We start from the raw sequence: 19,012 nt of genomic DNA, 5'->3' as shown, positions 1-19,012 counted from the left end.
AATGCATTTCATTCTATCTCCTTTTATAAATCATCCCTTTAATTGGGCTATGCATGTAGCATTGTCTTCGTATAATGTTGTGGGTTTTTTTATCACATTCCAACCCACATTTTTTTCGAATAAAATGAATCACTGATCTCAACCATACGCATTCCCTACTTGCTTCATGAATAACGATTATCTCAGCATGATTTGAAGAAGTAGCAGCAATAAATTACTTTGTGAAGCACCATGATATGACAGTACCTCCACATGTAAACACATACCCGGTTTGAGACCGAGCTTTATGGAAATCAGATAAATAACCTGCATCTGTATAACCAATACGATCTATACCACCTTTGTTAGCATTAGCAAGATATGTAAGTGCACCAATTGCACTGAGATAGGGTATTTCAGGATCAAGGAGTTCCTCATCCTCTTCCGGATGTCGGAACGGATCCTTATTCAGTTCAAGTGATCGAACACCCATTGGTGTACTTAATGGGTGCACTTTGTCCATGTAAAAGCATTTTAAAACTCTTTCTCTTTAGGAAGATTGATGGATAAAGATCATGTCTGCTAAATGTTCAATTTGCAGATCAAGACAAAGTTTTGTCTTTTTAAGATCTTTCATCTCAAATTATTTCTTAAGATATTCAATTGCCTTTTTGGAACTCTTCTGAAGTTCCAACAAAATTTATGCCATCAACATAAACAAGAAGTATAACAAATTGTGATGTCATTTTCTTTAAAAAAATACATAGACAAATAATATCATTTATGTAACCTTCTTTTAGCAAATATGCACTGAGGCGATTATATCACATGCGCCCAGATTGATTTAAACCATACAAAGATCTTTGTAATATAATTGAGTACATTTCACGATACTTTGAATTATATGCTTTAGGCATTTTAAATCCTCCAGGGATCTTTATATAGACTTAATCAAATGAGTCATATAGGTTATGACTTGTATTTAAATGGCATGACATCTTCAGGTGTCTGGACTACAGGTCCGACCTCACAATCTTTTACAATATTGTGAACTATATTGTATCAAATATATCGTCGACGATCATTTTGTATCGGTTCCTAAGCGACATAACTTGTTGAGATCTCATCACTTTCTATATTTTCAGGCACCTAAACTTCTTCTGGAGTTTCGTGAAATATTATGTCGCGGGCTCTTCTAGAACTCATTTCCTCCTCATTATGATCATTTGCCCCTATCCTTTTCAAGGATTGTTACCTTTGGAACCGATAGGTTTACTACGCTTCATGCGTGCAGTAAACTTTATCCTTCAAGGACTTTAATTTTAATAGGAGTATTTGCAGCTGAAATATGATATTTAATTTTGGATCAGCAAATGCTTCGGGCATTTGACTTGAATTATCTTCTAAGTGAGGAAGCTTATCTTTGTGCATTGTGGTAGAGAAATTAATCATATACCACACATCAAAAGTTATTAGATAGTAAAAATATTTGGTTTCTGATCCTAAACCAATTGCGAGGGGATGACTTATCATATTTTGTTGGTCTGATGCATGCAAGTATTGTTGTATGCAATTTAGAAAATCTTAGACCAACACATGAGGCTTTGTTCTCATAAGCAATAGTTTAGCCATTAATAGGAGGTATTCAATGCTAAACTAGTTGGGATATAAACCAACATCATCAACATGAACTTTCTTGATTTCATAATCTAAAAATTATGCTCTTAATTGAGAAAGGCAATTTCAAATGCCAAACTGTAGGTTGACAATAAAGACACATGTAACCATCTCATATATGCATTTATAAGTGGTTCACATGATAGGTGAATGGGCCCATATTCACCTTTTATATAGTCTAGAATTCATGGATTTTAGTCCCAACTTTAGCTGGTATAATCAATTTATTATGAGAACAAGCAACACAAGAGAATTCTTGAAGAATCTTCTAGTTCTTCAGTATATGCTTATCTGAATTCTCAAATGGCTCATTTAAAAATGGCAAATAAAAACTCCAAGTTTATCATGGCATGTGCTATCTCTTAGTAAGCTTCTGGTTTACTATGACATAAACTTGTTGCATTAGTAAACTTCTGATTTACTGTGGCTACTTTTGTATCAGCGAATTTATGATTTACTATAGCTACTTTTCCCTCAGTAAAATTTCTGACTTACTGTGACTGCATTTGCATTAGTAAACTTCTGGTTTACTGTGGCTACTTTTGTATCAGTGAATTTCTGATGTACTGTAACTGCTTTTGCATGGGTAAACTTCTGATTTACTGTGGCTACTTTTGTATCAGCGAATTTATGATTTACTGTAAGTACTTTTGCCTCAGTAAAACTTTTGATTTACTGTGACTGCTTTTGCACTAGTAAACTTCTCACATACATAATATTTTACCATGTATTATTGTGGAAACATAAAGATTTTCAATCTTCCATATAGATATTTGTATTAGTAAACTTCAGGTTTACTACAACATATGTTTTAACCATAATCATATAATATGAATGACAAATTTGCATATAAGCTCTTCTGGAACCTTCAATTTATTGTCCACAATCAAATATTATTCAGGCACTACTTGTGTCATGTGTCTTCTAGACAAACAGTGTCACGACCCAATTCCATCTTAGGTTGTGATGGCGCCCAACACCATTGTTAGGCAAGCCAACACTGATCAAAGTAATGGTTTTCCATTTAAATAAAATACTAAGTGGATAACATTTCCTCATTTATTAAAGAGATTTAGAAATTTGCGAATGTGACATAATTAAATGGAAGCAAACGAATACAAATCATAATTATGTAAACAAACCCAAAATCACAAGTCTACTAGTGTGTGTGCCAAGACCTGGTATCACAAGTATGTGGGCAATCTAGTAGAATATACAAAAGGACACTAGCCTACTGTCTAAAATGAAATAGACAGAAAAAAATAAAATATAAGGGAGACTCCAGCTGCTGTAGAACGGCTCGGAAGGCAGCTTACCGTGAAGTCTCGGGATGGGGATCAAATTTGAGCACCAGACGGGTAACCGGATGCACTTGCCTCAGATCCTGTACATAAGTATAGCGTGAGTACATAAATAATATGTACCCAGTAAGTATCTAGTCTAACCTCGAAGAAGTATTAACGAGGGGTCGACTCCGACACTTACTAGGGCCAATAACCTGATAATATGAAATTTTAATTAAGCAGTATATACAACAATAAGACTCAGAACAAGAAATAACTGAACAAGTCTTCAGAAATATTTAAGAGCTTGAATCACTTCTTTCCTTTAAAACATATGATCACACAAACAATGAATTTATACCGATTATGAAAGGAACTTCCAGTTCTATTATCACACACGAATGCCACCGAGGACGTTCGGCCCGATCTAACATAAATATAAATTGTGCACTACCGAGGGTCGACGGCACGAATCATAGATGCATCTATTACCCCGCTCGCGAATCATACATGCGACGCGGTCAAAAATAAATTTATCAATAAATCATAACCCTTCCTTGATTCTTTTCAAAATAAAGACAATTCGACTTGAAGCTTTTAAATCCTTAAAAAACCCTTAACTCAGTTCCATTTGATACAGTCAACAAATATAATCAAATAACGGTGTCCATAAGCATGGTATAAACCTTAATCTACCCGGACTTAAACAGGAATAGTAGCTACGTACGGACTCTCGTCACTTTGTGCATACGTAGCCCCCTATAAATAACAACGCATATTAATTAAGTTCACCTATGGGGTAAGTTCCATCTTACAAGGTTAGAAAAGAGACTCACCTCGTCTCAAAGCTTACTTCCCAATTCAAGAATGCGCTCAAACCTCCAATTTGATGCCAAACGACTCGGAACTAGCCAAACATTATATAAATCGATCAATCTATTGCTCAACAGTTCATATCTCCACTATTAAAGTGATTACCCAACCAAAATTGCAAGATTCCTAAAATTCACCCCCGGGCCCACACGCCCGGATTCCGAAACCTTTTGAAGAAAGTTGTTACCCATAACCTTAGGAACATAATATATGATTTTCACTAAGTTTCATAATTATTTTCATGGTAAAATCTCATTTTCTTTATTAAATCCTAAGTTTTTCATCTCAACCCATGATTTCTACCAATTTTCATGTGAAAATCTACACATAATATATGTACTAAACTCATATTTAGAAGAAATTACTTACCTCACAAAGCTAGGTCGAAATCCCCTCCTTAGAAGCTCTCAAATCGCCCAAGAGTGGAAGAAAATGTGAGAAAAATGGTCCTAACCCGTAATAAATGAGGCTCACTGCCTCCAGCGGTTTCCGCACCTACGGTCATAGGGTCGCACCTGCGCCCTCGCTTCTGCGGATAAGGGTCCGCTTCGGCGGAATTCACTTAGCTGACTGGGACCGCTTCTGCGGACGGGTACCCGCTTCTGCGGTCCTGTTTCTGCGGAGGATGGGCCGTATCTGCGGAACCTGGGCTGCCCTCCTTTGGCCGCTTCTACGAGGCTTGGCCCACACCTGCGGCTGACCAAGCGCATGTGCGGTTTTGACAGATCTGGTGTATCAGCTGCTACTCCAAATTCTCATTTTTGGTCCGAGCCTCGTCCGATTGACACTGGGGGCCCTCGGGGTCCCGACCAAACATACCAACAAGTTTGAAATCATAAAACGGACTCACTCGAACTCTCGGAACGCCCAAAACAACATTAAAACTAAGAATCGCACCCCAAAACCCATTGAATCAAATTTAAGAACTTCAAGTTCTTCAATTTACTTTCAATGCGCCGAAACGTACTTAAACTACTCCGAATGACACCAAATTTTACGTGCAAGTCCTAAATGACATTACGGTACTATTTCTCGGTCTTGGAATTCTGATTTCTCGGTCTTGGAATTCTGTTGGTACCTCGATATCACCAAAATCCACTCCAAACCAAATTTAAGGAATTTTTAAAACCTTCAAGAACCAACTTTCACTATTAGGCGTCGAAATGCTCCTGGGTCATCCAAAACCCGATCCGAACATGCGCCCAAGTCCGAAATGATCATATGAACCTATTGGAACTGTCAAATCCTAATTCTAGGTCGTTTACTCAAAATGATGACCGAAGCCAAACTTGGCCTTTTAAGCCAACCTTAAGGAACCAAGTGTTTCGATTTCAACCCGAACTCTTCCAAATCCCTAACTAACCATCCCCGCAAGTCATAAAATAGTAAGAGCATGTACGGGAAGTCTTATTTAGGGGAATAGGGTTCTAGAAAGAAAAACGATCGGTCGGGTCGTTACATTCTCGACCTCTTAAACAAGTGTTCATCCTAGAACGGGTTTAGAATCATACCTAAAGTGATGAATAAGTGTGGATATCTGCTCTGCATGTCCTCCTCAGACTCCCAGGTCGCCTCCTCGACTGGTTGGCCCCTCCACTAGACCTTTACCTCAGAAATTCTCTTGGATCTCAACTTGTGATCATGTCTAGCAATAATGGCAACTAGCTCCTCCTCATAACCCAAGCTCTCATCTAGCTAAATAGTGCTGAAATCTAACATATGTGACAAGTCGGCGTGATACCTCCGTAGCATAGACACGTGAAAAATCGGTTGAACCCCTGATAGGTTGGGAGGTAAAGCAAGCTCATAAGCAACCTCCCCAACCCGCCTCAATACCTCAAATGGGCCTATAAACCTTGGGCTCAACTTGCCCTTCTTCTCGAATCTCATAATGACCTTCATCGGCGAGACTTTCAAGAGAACCTTCTCGCCTACAATAAATGATACATCACGTCCCTTTTGATCCACGTAACTCTTCTGTCTGGACTGTGCTGTGCGAAGTCTCTCCTGAATCAACTTTACCTTTTCCAAGGCATCCTTCACCAAATCAGTACCATATAACTTAGCCTCGTCGGGCTCAAACCACCCGATAGGAGAACGACATCGCCGACCATATAAAGCCTCAAATGGAGCCATCTCAATGCTGGACTGATAACTGTTGTTGTAAGAAAACTCAACCAAAGCCAAGAATTGATCCCACTGTCCCCCAAAGTCAATCACACATGCTCTGAGCATGTCCTCTAAGATCTGGACTGTCCGCTCTGACTGCCCGTCGGTCTGTGGATGAAACGCAGTGTTGAGCTCTACACGGGTCCCCAACTCACTCTGTACGGCTCTCCAGAAATGCGAAGTGAACTGAGGGCATTTGTTTGATGACTCACCAGTTAAGCGAAGTAGGACGAGGCTAACTCTGAACTGCTTCAATCTTCTTGGGATCCACCTTAATACCCTCGCCTGATACCACATGCCCCAAGAATGCCACAGAATCTAACCAAAACTCATATTTGGAGAACTTAGCATATAACTTATGTTCCCTCAAGGTCTGAAGTACTACTCGCAAATGCTGCTCATGCTACGCGAGTAAATCAAGATGTCATCAATGATGACAATAACAAAGGAATCGATATAAGGCATGAACACCCTGTTCATCAAATCGATAAATGTCGTTGGGGCATTAGTCAGGCCGAAGGACATCACTAGAAACTCATAATGGCCATATCTAGAACGAAAGGTAGTCTTCACAACATCTGAGTCCTGAATCTTTAACTGATGGTATCCTGGTCTCAAGTCGATCTTAGAAAACACCCTAGCACCCTGCAACTGGTCAAACAAATCATCAATACGCTGCAACGGGTACTTTTTCTTAATGGTGAATTTATTCAATTGGCGGTAATCAATGCACATCCGCATAGTCCCATCCTTCTTCTTCACAAATAATACTGGTGCACCCAAAGGTGATACACTCGGCCTGGCGAACCCCTTCGCTAGCAACTTCTCAAGTTGTTCCTTCAACTCCTTCAATTCTTTCGGAGCCATACGATACGGTGGGATGGATATAGGCTAAGTTCCTGGAGCCAAGTCAATACAGAAATCAATATCACGATCTGGTGGCATGCTTGGAAGGTCAGAAGGAAACACATCGGCGAACTCCCAGACTACTGGCACTGAATCAATTGTCGGGGACTCTGCGGTGGTATCCCGAACATAGGCTAGATATGCCAAACAACCCTTCTCGACCATATGTCGAGCCTTCAGAAAAGAGATAACCTGACTAGATGTACTGACAGACGAACCCTTCCACTCCAATCGAGGCAACTCTGGCATTGCTAAGGTAATAGTCTTGGCATGGCAATCAAGGATGGCGTGATATGGGGATCACCAGTCCATGCCCAGGATGACCTCAAAGTCAGTCATATCAAGTGACTGAAGGTCCGCTCTAGTCTCGTAACCACAAAATGTGACACACGGGACCGATAGATCCGATCCACAATCACAGAATCGCCCACAGAAGTGGCCACATAAACAGGAGTACCCAAGGACTCACGAGGAATATCTAGGAAATGATCAAACAGAGATGATACCTATGAATAGGTAGACCCTAGATCAAATAATATCGAAGTATCCCTACCGCAGACAGAAATAATACCTGTGATCACGACATCTGAGGCTATTGCATCTGGTCTGGCCGAAAAAGCTTAGAATCTAGATGGAGCGTCGGCTGGCTAGCAACCACCTGGCTGAACAATAACTGGCTGACCTCCCCCTACCTGGCCTCCACCTCTAGGACGGCCCCTACACGTCTGTCTCCCACCTCTGGGCGGTCAGACGGCTGGTGCTGCAATCATAGGCTAATAACCCTGCTGTACTGCCTTGCCCCAAAGTCTGGGACAGGTTCTCTTCATGTGACCTGGATCCCCACACTAGAAACAACCTCTCGGTACCATAGACTATTACCCCGAAGTCTGACCCTGATGGCCTGAGTACCCACTAGAAGAACCCTGGATGGCTGGTGGGAGGTATGAACTCTTCGACATGGCACTGAAATAGGCACTGGAAGAACCTTGATGAGCTGGTGGGCGATAAGAAATCTCTGGCATTGCACTAAAATAGGGTCGCGCTGGAGCACCCCGAGGAGGTGGTGGTGCTGGATATGTGGGCCTGCTAGGCTGACCCCTCCCAAACTGACCTCTGCCCCTAGCTGGGGCACCTCTAAACTCTCCAAAGAAAGGGGTCCTCTTGTCCTGTTGCATCTGCTCTCTACCCCTCTAGCGGTAGCCCTCAATCCTCCGAGCAATCTCCACTACTAGCTGATAATCAGTGCCCATCTCAACCTCCCGGGCCATACTAGCCCGAATACCGGGGTGTAACCCCACAATAAATCTCTGCACTCTCTCTGCATTGGTAGGAAGTATCATAAGTGCGTGGCGAGACAACTCAGAGAATCTCACCTCATAATCGGTCACTGACATTTGACCCTGCTCGAGCTGCTCGAACTGACCTCACAATTCTTCCCTCTGAGAAGGTGGAATATACCTGTCCAAGAAAAGCTATGTAAACTGGTCCCAAGTCATGGGAGGAGAACCCGGTGGTCTGCTAAGTAGATAAGACTGCCACCATCTACGGGCCCTGCCCTCTAACTGGAAAGTAGTGAAATCCACCCCATAGGACTCCAATATCCTCATGTTGTGCAGTCTGTCCCTGCACCGGTCAATGAAGTCCTGGGGATTCTCATGCTGCTCACCCCCGAAAATAGGAGGGTGTAGCCTAGTTTATTTGTCCAATAGCTTATGCGGATCGCCGTCCGCAACTGATCTAGGCTCAGGTGCAACCGCTGCAACTGGTTGGGCTCCACCCACGGGAAGTGTACCCGGAGTCTTATATACTGCAGTTGCATGCCCTGGAGCCTGGGCAGTAGGGGTCTGTGCTTCCCCTCCCGCCTGAGATGTGGCTGGGTCCGCTGGAAATAAACTAGCCTGAGTCATAGTGTCCATGAACCGCAACATACGGCCCATGACCTCCTAAAAACCTGGTGTTGACATGAAATCTAGCGGGGCTGGCTCTGTGGCAGACACCTCGCTCTGCTCCTCAATGATGGGATCCTCCACTGGATCCGCTGGTGGTGCTACCGGGGCAGCTTTGGGACGCCCTTGTACCCTACTTTGGGCCGGTGCCCTCCCCCGGCCTCTGCCTCGGCCTCTAGCAATGGTGGGAGAAGCTCCTTCCGGGTCTGGAATGTCCGCCGTACGCGTCCTCACTATATGTGAGAGAATGAGAGAAAGGGTTTTAGTATACCACCAACTGCACGATCGGAGATGAATAAAGAGTAGTTTCCTAACACCCTATAGCCTCTCGAAGATAAGTACGGATGTCTCCGCACCGATCCGCAAGAATCTACTAGGTCTGCCCATAACTTGTGAGACCTACGTGAACCTAGAGCTCTGATACCATATTGAAATGACCCAATTCCATCTTAGGTCGTGATGGCGCCCAACATCATTGTTAGGCAAGCCAACACTGATCAAACTAATGGTTTCCCGTTTAAATAAAATACTTAGTGGATAACATTTCCTCATTTGTTAACATCTGTATCTGATTTCACAATATCTTTATTCAGAATTCGCATTAAGAGGAAAATGTAGCAACTTACATCTAAAGAGTTGATTGATTCTCGAAGCTTCCCTCGGCAAGAATTCATTGACAAAAAATTTATTATCATTATTCACTACCAAAATAATGATCTTATAGCACAGAAAAAAGACACCAATAGTTTTTTGTGTTAAAATTGTAAACTTCACGAAAAATTATCTTCAAGCTAAAGGGGTTAATTATCGGTCTCTTCAAAAATGTGAAGGGTATTGTTTCCTAACCTTTAGAAGTTAAAGGAGGTTAAGTAAAATTTACCCATCGAAAAATAAAGGTTCAATGGGGTTGTCTTTCCTGTTCAAAAGGTGGAGGGGTATAGTTTCCCAACCCCTAAAGGTTAAGGAGTTTTTGTCGGATTTACTCATAAACTAAAGATAAAAGATAAAATTAACTTATCACTACCAACAAGGGTTGTGGTGGAGTGGTAAGTACTCCTTCATCCTTAACCAGAGGTCTCGGGTTCGAGTCTCTGGGTATGGAGTCGCCTTTATTAGGGAGTGCTTTATCCCCCCTCAATGTGAAACGTTCGGACGCGAATACGAATTTAGTCGGGCCCCAATATGGATATCGGATACCGAGTGGATAACCAAAAACAAATCCAAGTACCAACTAACAGTAAGACTGAACTTAAAGATTATCAGTATGCCACGAGTTAAATATTTATGAAATAAATAGCTCGAGTTCTCCTCCAAATATAAGATTTGAATACGCAAATATATAATAGGAAGACAAAAAAACAAGAAGAGATGCATCACTAATAGTTGATCCACGCAAGATCAATGCATGCAACTGTGTGAGAGCAAGACAGATCTTCTGCTTAGAGGTAAAGAAGGATATGAGTGTGAGAATAGTTAACTGTGTATAGACCATAGTTAGTTGTAGTTAGGAGATGGTCAGCCAGTTGTCACTGTTAGTTACATTTGTCAGAGTTAGTTGCCACTAGTTGGGGGTCCTTAGCTTAATTAAGTGATTGATTAGGATTGTGCCTATATATAGTCTTATACTGTTATTCTTTCAATATATTTCTTCAAAATAATAAAAATAGTTTCTCTTCTTCCCTTCTTCTCTCTCTGTCACTAATTCCCCTCACGACATTGTTGTGTCCCAGGCTCCATTAATGGAGATCCAGATTTATCTCAGTTGGAGCTTTACTCACATGGTACCAGAGCAGTCGTGAATGATCATGTGCTACATGTGTAATTGTGCGTCGATTTCAGTAGTTTGCTCAAGTTGAACAACGAGAGACGAGAAGATCAATCACACTCATCCTCAGTTTTAATTTCGATTCAACTTACTGAAAACTATTGCTTGTGGCAGAGAACGATGCGAATTGCATTTCAAGCTAAACAAAAATTATGGTTCGTGACAGGTACTTGTAAAAAAGATTCCTTTAAGAAGGAATTACATGAAGAATGGGAGACATGCAATGCAATTGTCCTCTCATGGATCATGAACGCAGTATCGTAGACTTCTCACTTGTCGCCCCCCTTTTACTCGCGAAGTAGGGATTTGACACGTGACAAATCTTGTAAATAAGGTATTAAAAGAGGAGAGTCGCCACCTAACGATTTTTTAAGGTGCGTTAGAGCACCTATTTGCAAATGACTCTGGTTTAACTGGGCAACGCCACCAAAAATCGGGTAAGGGCTCAAGTTACCTCAAAGAGAAGGTGTAGACACTTCTCGAGGTCCACAATTGTAGTTCCCGGCCGAACTTAAATTATATGGATTAGTCTATATGATCAAGTAAGCAAAGAGAGTACAAAATCTAAGAATTTTATTACAAAGAGATCTTAAATATAGAGGTGCAACTATTTTTCGCTCTAATAGGGGGGGGGGTCCTAAGTTTTTTAGCCTAAAGGATCATCCCATGCAACATAAATAATACTTCACAACTCCCTTAGAATATGGAGTTACTCATATTATTCAGCGGGCACAGACTATCATCTCCTGCTACCTCGATTACTATGTTAAAGTTACTACCTAAAAGCGTTCTAATTCAATTCTAAGTCGTACCCTATGCGTGCATTACCCGTCCCATACCTATGGTCCAGGAGACTTTGAACCTCTATTTGGATGGTTCTAGACCATTATCTAGGCAGCTCAAAATTACAAAAAACTAGGCGACAAGCAAAACATATAAAGACTCCACATAAAACAATTAAAGGCTCATATTGACCTCGACACCTAAGCAGCAAACGAACGCAAACACATATGTCAATTAGAAATTGGCAAACTCCAGAATCTTAAGCCTATAGACATGCTTTCTAGGCGACCAAAGTACGCAGGCAATTCCAGATGTAAGATATTACTTATAGACAGAATTATGCAGGTATGACAAGCTGGTTATTGAAAGTTTTAAGTTACCAATCCTATATGTGTGATGCCTAGGTGATCTACGCAGTTGGGTATAATAGAATCTGCTAGGGAGAGTCCCAGAATTATCCAGATTTTCCTAACAGTGTCGCTCAGGAACAGTGTTTAAGTAGTCTAATATTAACCAATTAACAAGCAATTATTTCCTATAGGCAAGATCTCTAACAGCTGATGATTAGAATTCATTTTATTTATACTTAGTCTTATAAACAAGATTTCTAGTGAACAATGCGATACAATAGCAAACGAAGTGATCAAAATCCTATAGGCATGATTTCTAGCGATTACCTAATAGTGAATTGAAGGAAAGTTTATTGTCATTTGTTCCTATAGGCAGGTTTCTAATGCAGTTGAAAGTAGTCATGCAAATTGAAGGACTGCTCACTTCCTATAGGCATGTTGTCTATAAACACGTAGCAGTAGACATAGCATTTGAACTCATGTTTAATGGTAAACAAGTAGTGTGTGTGTGCTTCTTTTAATGGCATGATCTCTACAGTGCTCATGTGATCGAACAACACATATAACAAACATATTACCAAGTCCTATAAGCATGTTATCTACCCATTGCATGTAGATATTAAATTCTATCCATTCCCTTTTTACTAACACCTCAATTACTTATACAAAAGGTTATTACAAGCCCAATAATGAGTAAAATATACAAATGTTACATCATAGTGATAAGAGGCCCATAGAAGGCCCAAATAAAATAAATACCCATCATTGCCAGGGCCTTCAATAGCTCTTACATAGCATACCCAGGCCTTCAACAAAGAGCCACATTCAATACACGACTCAGGGATCCATAGAGGAGTCCAGAACTAGTTTACTCAACTATGGCACCAAGTGTTGCACCATTTAAATTAGCCAATTTAAGTACATAACACATAACAAGGGGAAGTAGAGTGAATAGGAACAGTTTGGGATTGAGGGAGTAACTAAGAATCAAGCCCTAGTATGTCAGAGTTCACAAGGGTCTCAATTGGACCTCGAGCAGTGCTCACACTAGGGAGGCTAACAATAGAACCTAGGTAGCCTTGGCATTCAGCCGGCTAAGAATGAAGAGTTCAGAATAGCATAAATTGCAATTAAGGAGAGTGGACAGAAGTTAGGGGATACACTCATATCCTAAAGTAGACATAGCCAAGTTGAGCATACAGAATAGCCAGTCAAGTAGGTCATAAGACTTGTTCAGTAGAACTTCAATGTTTGGCAAAGTAGCACATCACAAACACATATTGGGAGAATTAGAGGAAGGAACATGTTTGCAAAGTTTGACAAAAAATCAACACTAACAGGTTAAGACCTAAGAAGTCCGATTTAGGCTAAGTATACATCTTAGCATCACAAGACAAATAGGTTAATTCTCATCAGGAGGTAAGGCAGTGTTGAAGCACATATTATGACAGGCCAAGTAACCACTGAAGTAATAAGTGATTAAGACATACTGGCTTGGGGGGGGGGGGGGAGTTAAACATACTAAAGGGCATACTGATGGAGAGCAGGGTCAAAATATGTCAGATAGGCAAGTCATCAATACAGAAATTCAGAATATGAGGGGAAACATGCTTGTGACATACAGTGGGGGTACATATTCATGCTTTTAAACTCAATCAACTAGTCGACTAAAGAAGTACAAATTATGCATTAAACACCGAAATATGATAACAAGTATAAGGGTCCCAAACAGTAATAATTTCTAACACATTGATTGGTCAGAGCTTAATAAAACTAGGTTTAGGCATGCTTGAAGCTAAAGTCTAAAGAGACCTAAAGAGTTGAGGAATGCAAATGGAATTACACACAAAAGCAATCCAGAAAATATACTGAACTGCCTAATTTAAGGAATGAAAATGTATACAAACCATAGATGCCTAGGAATGAAATTGCAAAGTATAGTGACTCACCAGTTTAGCGAAGAACAGTAAAGAATAGGTTTTCATAGAAAATCCAGAATCCCTAATGCGTTAAAGTTCCCAAGAGCTTCGATGAACTCAGGACAATGCTCGTACCAAGAACGGGTTAAGTAACAAGATGCTAATGGCCTTGACTTTCAGCCGGCCAATACAGAATACCAAGCAAGAGAGAGTAGCAAAAACCTCAAAATATTAGTGAAGAAATAGATTTTCTCAAAGTCTGTCCCAGAAGGAAAAATGAGGGGGTTTATATAGTAGTCAAAAATCGAGCAAACATATAAGGAAATAGAATTATTTAAACAACAAATGAGGAAAAGAAACATGCAAATCAATTTGAAATCAATTTAAGAGAGAAAATCTGGTAAACCCTAATTTTTAGGGAAAGTGTAAATCAGCAAAATACAAATAAAATCGGACTCACACGGTGTAGAATAGAACGCGTGTAGATGAAATATGGTCCAGATTCAAGAGATAGGAATAAGTCGGACAGAATAGGAGAAGTAGTACTTGCCATGTTTAGGTAAGTACTAGGTGATACCATAGAAAATCAACCAGTAGCGGAAACACACAAATATGGTAAGTAAATGAGAGGAGAATCCCATTAGAAGAGGGATTAGGAGAGGGGTTTAGAGAGGCGGCGATTAGGATTCTTCAGAGAGGGGGAGAGTTTTAGGGCGACAGATTTAGAGGGAATAGGATTAAGGTTTGCGTCTGGGTGATTTAAAAGGGGGGATTAAATGTGGGCCGTTGATCTTAGAGATCAACGACCAGGATTTTAAAGAGGGGTTGGGTCGGGTTGTCTAGGCGGGTCATGACCGGCTTGGGCTGGGGTTATTGGGTTAGTGTATTGGGCTGGTTTGTTCCGAAAATTTGACTCAAAATTGGGCCAGCTTTAAAAAATAGAAATTAAAAGAAAAATAATTTAAATAAATAGTTAAATAAATATATAAAAATGCTACTTATGCAAATTAATACTTTACAATAATAGGAGACTATAAAAATATAAAATATTATTTTGACCCTAAATGAAATATCAATTGCAATAAGAATGCAAAATGTAGGCTATTATTGCAAATTTATGCAAATAGCCTAAAAATACCATTGTAATTATATAAAAAAATAGGGTAAAAATATTTCAAAAATGTATTAGGGATGCAAATAATAATTGTAGGTGATTAACTCATCACAAATAATTTAAAAGAGTGATTACTGAATTTTTATGTAAATTAATGCAAGAAAAATTAATTTTAAAACTCTAAAATTATGAAAAATTATAGGAAATGCTTGTGTAAATCCTGTAAATTAATTATAATGCAAAAATGATATTTTGAAAGTATGCATATTATTTGAAAAATATATGAGGGCAAAATTAGGTATCAACAACTGCCTATCTTTACTCGGGAATGATGAAAGAGTTGTCGGGTAAAGAAAATGATGACCGATTTTGACCGAATGAGGTGATTTTGTTTTTAAAATGGAGGCCAAGCCCTGGTCCCTGAGTTGCCTATATATCCCTGGTATTACGAAAATCAGGTCGTGTGTAGTTCTAGATCCAACGATGAACGAAACCGATGAAGTTGTTATATGAATGATCGTGTGCTTTGGAAAGGGTTCTTTTGGGTAGGACAGTATCAGATAGTTTATACGTTACCTGAAATGTTACGGATGTATCTCAGGACGAGTATCTGAACGGTTATCAAGTAGAAGTGGGTAACTGATAGTGATTGGGTTATGCTTGAAATAGTTGCAGGATGTGAACGCTATGAACCGAAATCGGAGCAAAGATTACACCCGTTACGAGAACGGTTACTTCCTGGATTACCTGCAAAACTTAAAACACGATGCAAGCAAGTATATATGGAAGAATGCGAGAATTTATACATGATGCAAATTCCTTTCGGACCATGAAGATTGTTTTTGGACGGTGAGGATGATGTCCTTAGACCATGACGTCCTGGGTTATGAATCATGTGATAAGGGATTTGCAGGCCATAAAATGATGTCCCCGGGCTATGAGAATGGTGCCTCTGAACCATGACGCCTTTGAATAATGATGTACACTTTTGAGAGATCCTCGGGCCATGGAATGGTGTCTTCCGGCTATGAGGATGATGCCTTCAGACTATGACGCCTTTGGACAAAATGACACTGTTTCAGCCCATGAAATGCAAAGACATGGTTTTTGGTCATATGCGAAGATAAGACAAGACAAGGCTTAGTCTTGGGTAAGGTGAGGGCAATGCTTAGCCCTGGGTGAGTAGAGGATAATGCTTGGTCTTAGATGGCATAACGAAGATAGTATTTAATCTTGAGGAAAAGTAAGTGCTTAGCCGTATGCAAGAAGGGGAGACAATGCTTAGTCTCATGCGGGAAAGGCAATGCTTAGCCTTATGCAAATAGGAGACAATGCTTAGTCTCATGCAAAGAAAGGCAGTGCTTAGCCTTATGCAGTTAAGGAGGCAGGGCTTAGCCTCATGCAAATAGGAGACAATGCTTAGTCTCATGCAAAGAAAGGCAATGCTTAGCCTTATGCAGTTAAGGAGGCAAAGCCTAGCCTCATGCAAATAGGATACAATGCTTAGTCTCATGCAAAGAAAGGCAGTGCTTAGCCTTATGTAGTTAAGGAGGCAAGGCTTAACCTCATGCAAATAGGAGACAATGCTTAGTCTCATGTAAAGAAAGGTAGTGCTTAGCCTTATGCAGTTAAGGAGGCAATGCTTAGCCTCATGCAAATAGGAGACAATGCTTAGTCTCATGCAAAGAAAGGTAGTGCTTAGCCTTATGCAGTTAAGGAGGCAATGCTTAGCCTCATGCAAATAGGAGACAATGCTTAGTCTCATGCAAAGAAAGGCAGTGCTTAGCCTTGTGCAGTTAAAGAGGCAATGCTTAGCCTCATGCAAGTAAACAATGAGTGGTAGTGAGAAAGCAAAGTATTTCTCAGTTGGAGATGTGTTGGCGTTTGGCAACTTTGTCATTATGAAGGCAGTGATTCTGATGTGTGTATGTATTTGCGCATATTCCTGTTATGTTCATTGTGCCTGCATCCAAAGAAAAATCGTGAGTTTGGGGGGAAGGTCGGTCTGTGCTTTCGCCTTCTCGCTTTGCTTTTGCTCCTATCTTAAGATCCTGTTTGAGTTACCCTGGGCAGCATCTGGCTGTTTATAAAGTTTTCAAAAAATATGCGTGCATTTGATGAATGTAATTATTTAAATATAGTAGTATGTAATATCAAGTAATTTAGATGAACCAATGACTGTGACATATTTTAGAGACACTGCGATTCCCTTGCTTTAGAATTTTGAGGGTCCTCCTCAAAATTCTGCTCCAGTTTAAAAGCAATTATGTGACTGTTCTATGAATTACGAGGTTGGCTGGACTTGCTTCAGAATTTTTAGGCTCCTCCTCAAAATTCTGCCCCAGTTTCTGACCATGGCAAAATGAAGATCTTATTGAGATGTGACCGAACCCACAGGGCTGCCTACGTATCCCTTCTTAAATGGGAATCAGGTCAAGCATAGTTCAGTTACATCAAATGAAGAAATGTAAACAATCTAAATATAGTATCTCTTGACTGCGTCTGAGTTGATAGGTTTTAGCCAAATTTCTCCGTCCATTTCTGCAAGTATGAGCGCTCCTCCTGTTAGTACTTTGTGAACCATGTAGGGCCCTTGCTAATTGGGTGAAAATTTCCCTTTGGCTTCATCTTGATGCGGGAAGATCCGCTTTAGCACCAATTGGCCTAGTGTGAATTGTCTAGGCCCGACTCTTTCTTCCTGTCTCGTCGTGTTGTCCCAAGACACAACCAAAAGCCCCATCTAGTACAGGTAAATAGAGTAGCAGAGGTCTCCCAGGTTCCGGTGGGACCAGAATAGGTGGTTTGGATAAATATTCCTTGATCTTGTCAAAGGCTTTCTGGAACTCTTCAGTCCAACTTGTTGCAGTGTCTTTCTTCAACATTTTGAAAATCGGTTCACAGATCGCAATTGATTGTGCTATGAAACGGCTGATGTAATTGAGAAGCCCTAAGAAACTCATCACATCTTTCTTGTTCTTCGGAGGTGGCAAATCTAGGATAGCCTTGACCTTTGACGGGTCTAGCTCAATTCCTCGGCGGTTGATGATGAACCCTAACAGCATTCCAGCAGGGACTCCGAAGGCACATTTTGCGGGATTCAGTTTCAGGTTGTACCTTCAAAGTCGATCAAAGAATTTCCTCGAATCTGCTATATGATCTATGCTTCTCTTGGATTTGATGATGACGTCATCCACGTACACCTCTATTTCCTTGTGTATCATGTCATGGAAAATGATTGTCATGGCCCTCATATAAGTGGTTCCAGCATTCTTTAGGCCAAACAACATCATTTTGTAACAATATAATCCCCATGGTGTAATAAAGGCTGTCTTTTCGGCATCCTCTTCATCCATCCAGATCTGATGATATCTCGCGAAGCAATCCACGAAGGATCGAAGTTCATGCTTAGCACAGTTGTCAATCAGTATGTGTATATTGGGAAAAGGAAAATCATCTTTGGGACTTGCTTTGTTTAAATCCCGATAGTCGATATACACTCTGACCTTCCCATCTTTCTTTGGAACCGACACAATGTTGGCCAACCAGGTCAGATATTCAACCACTCTGAGAACCTTAGCTTTGATCTGCTTGGTGACTTCCTCCTTTATTTTCAGACTCATATCTGGTTTGAACTTTCTGAGCTTCTGCTTTACAGGCGGACACATGGGGTTAGTAGGTAGTTTATGGGCCACTATGGACGTGCTCAAACCAGTCATATCATGATAGGACCATGCAAAAATATCCTCATACTCCTTCAAGAACCGGATGTATTCTTCTTTCTCTGACGGCGATAGGTGAATGCTTACACGAGTTTCCTTGACTGTTTCAGAGTCTGCCAAATTAAAGGTTTCAGTCTTATCCAAATTAGACTTAGGCTTGTTTTCAAAATTTTCCACTTCTCTGACAATTTCCTCGGGTATTATATCATCTCCCAGATCCTTTGAATCATTATCCTTATGTTGCGTTGTCTCGTTACATGTCACAGTCGTAGGTTCATCAGGATAAGTAATAATAGTGCTGTAGAGAAAAATGCAAAGGATAATAATAAATACTAAAACAACAATCCATTGATAAATATTTAAAAACGTCAAACAAATGCAGTTTAATGATTCTAGCAATTATTTCAAAAAATAAACGTTAAAAAAAACAAAATACTAAAAATGTCTTAAATGCCCATAAAATTGCTTT

The sequence above is a fragment of the Nicotiana tomentosiformis genome, chromosome 6 (genome assembly GCF_000390325.3).
Source record: "Nicotiana tomentosiformis chromosome 6, ASM39032v3, whole genome shotgun sequence".
Lineage (NCBI taxonomy): Eukaryota > Viridiplantae > Streptophyta > Magnoliopsida > Solanales > Solanaceae > Nicotiana > Nicotiana tomentosiformis.
This window is presented reverse-complemented; position numbering follows the sequence as displayed.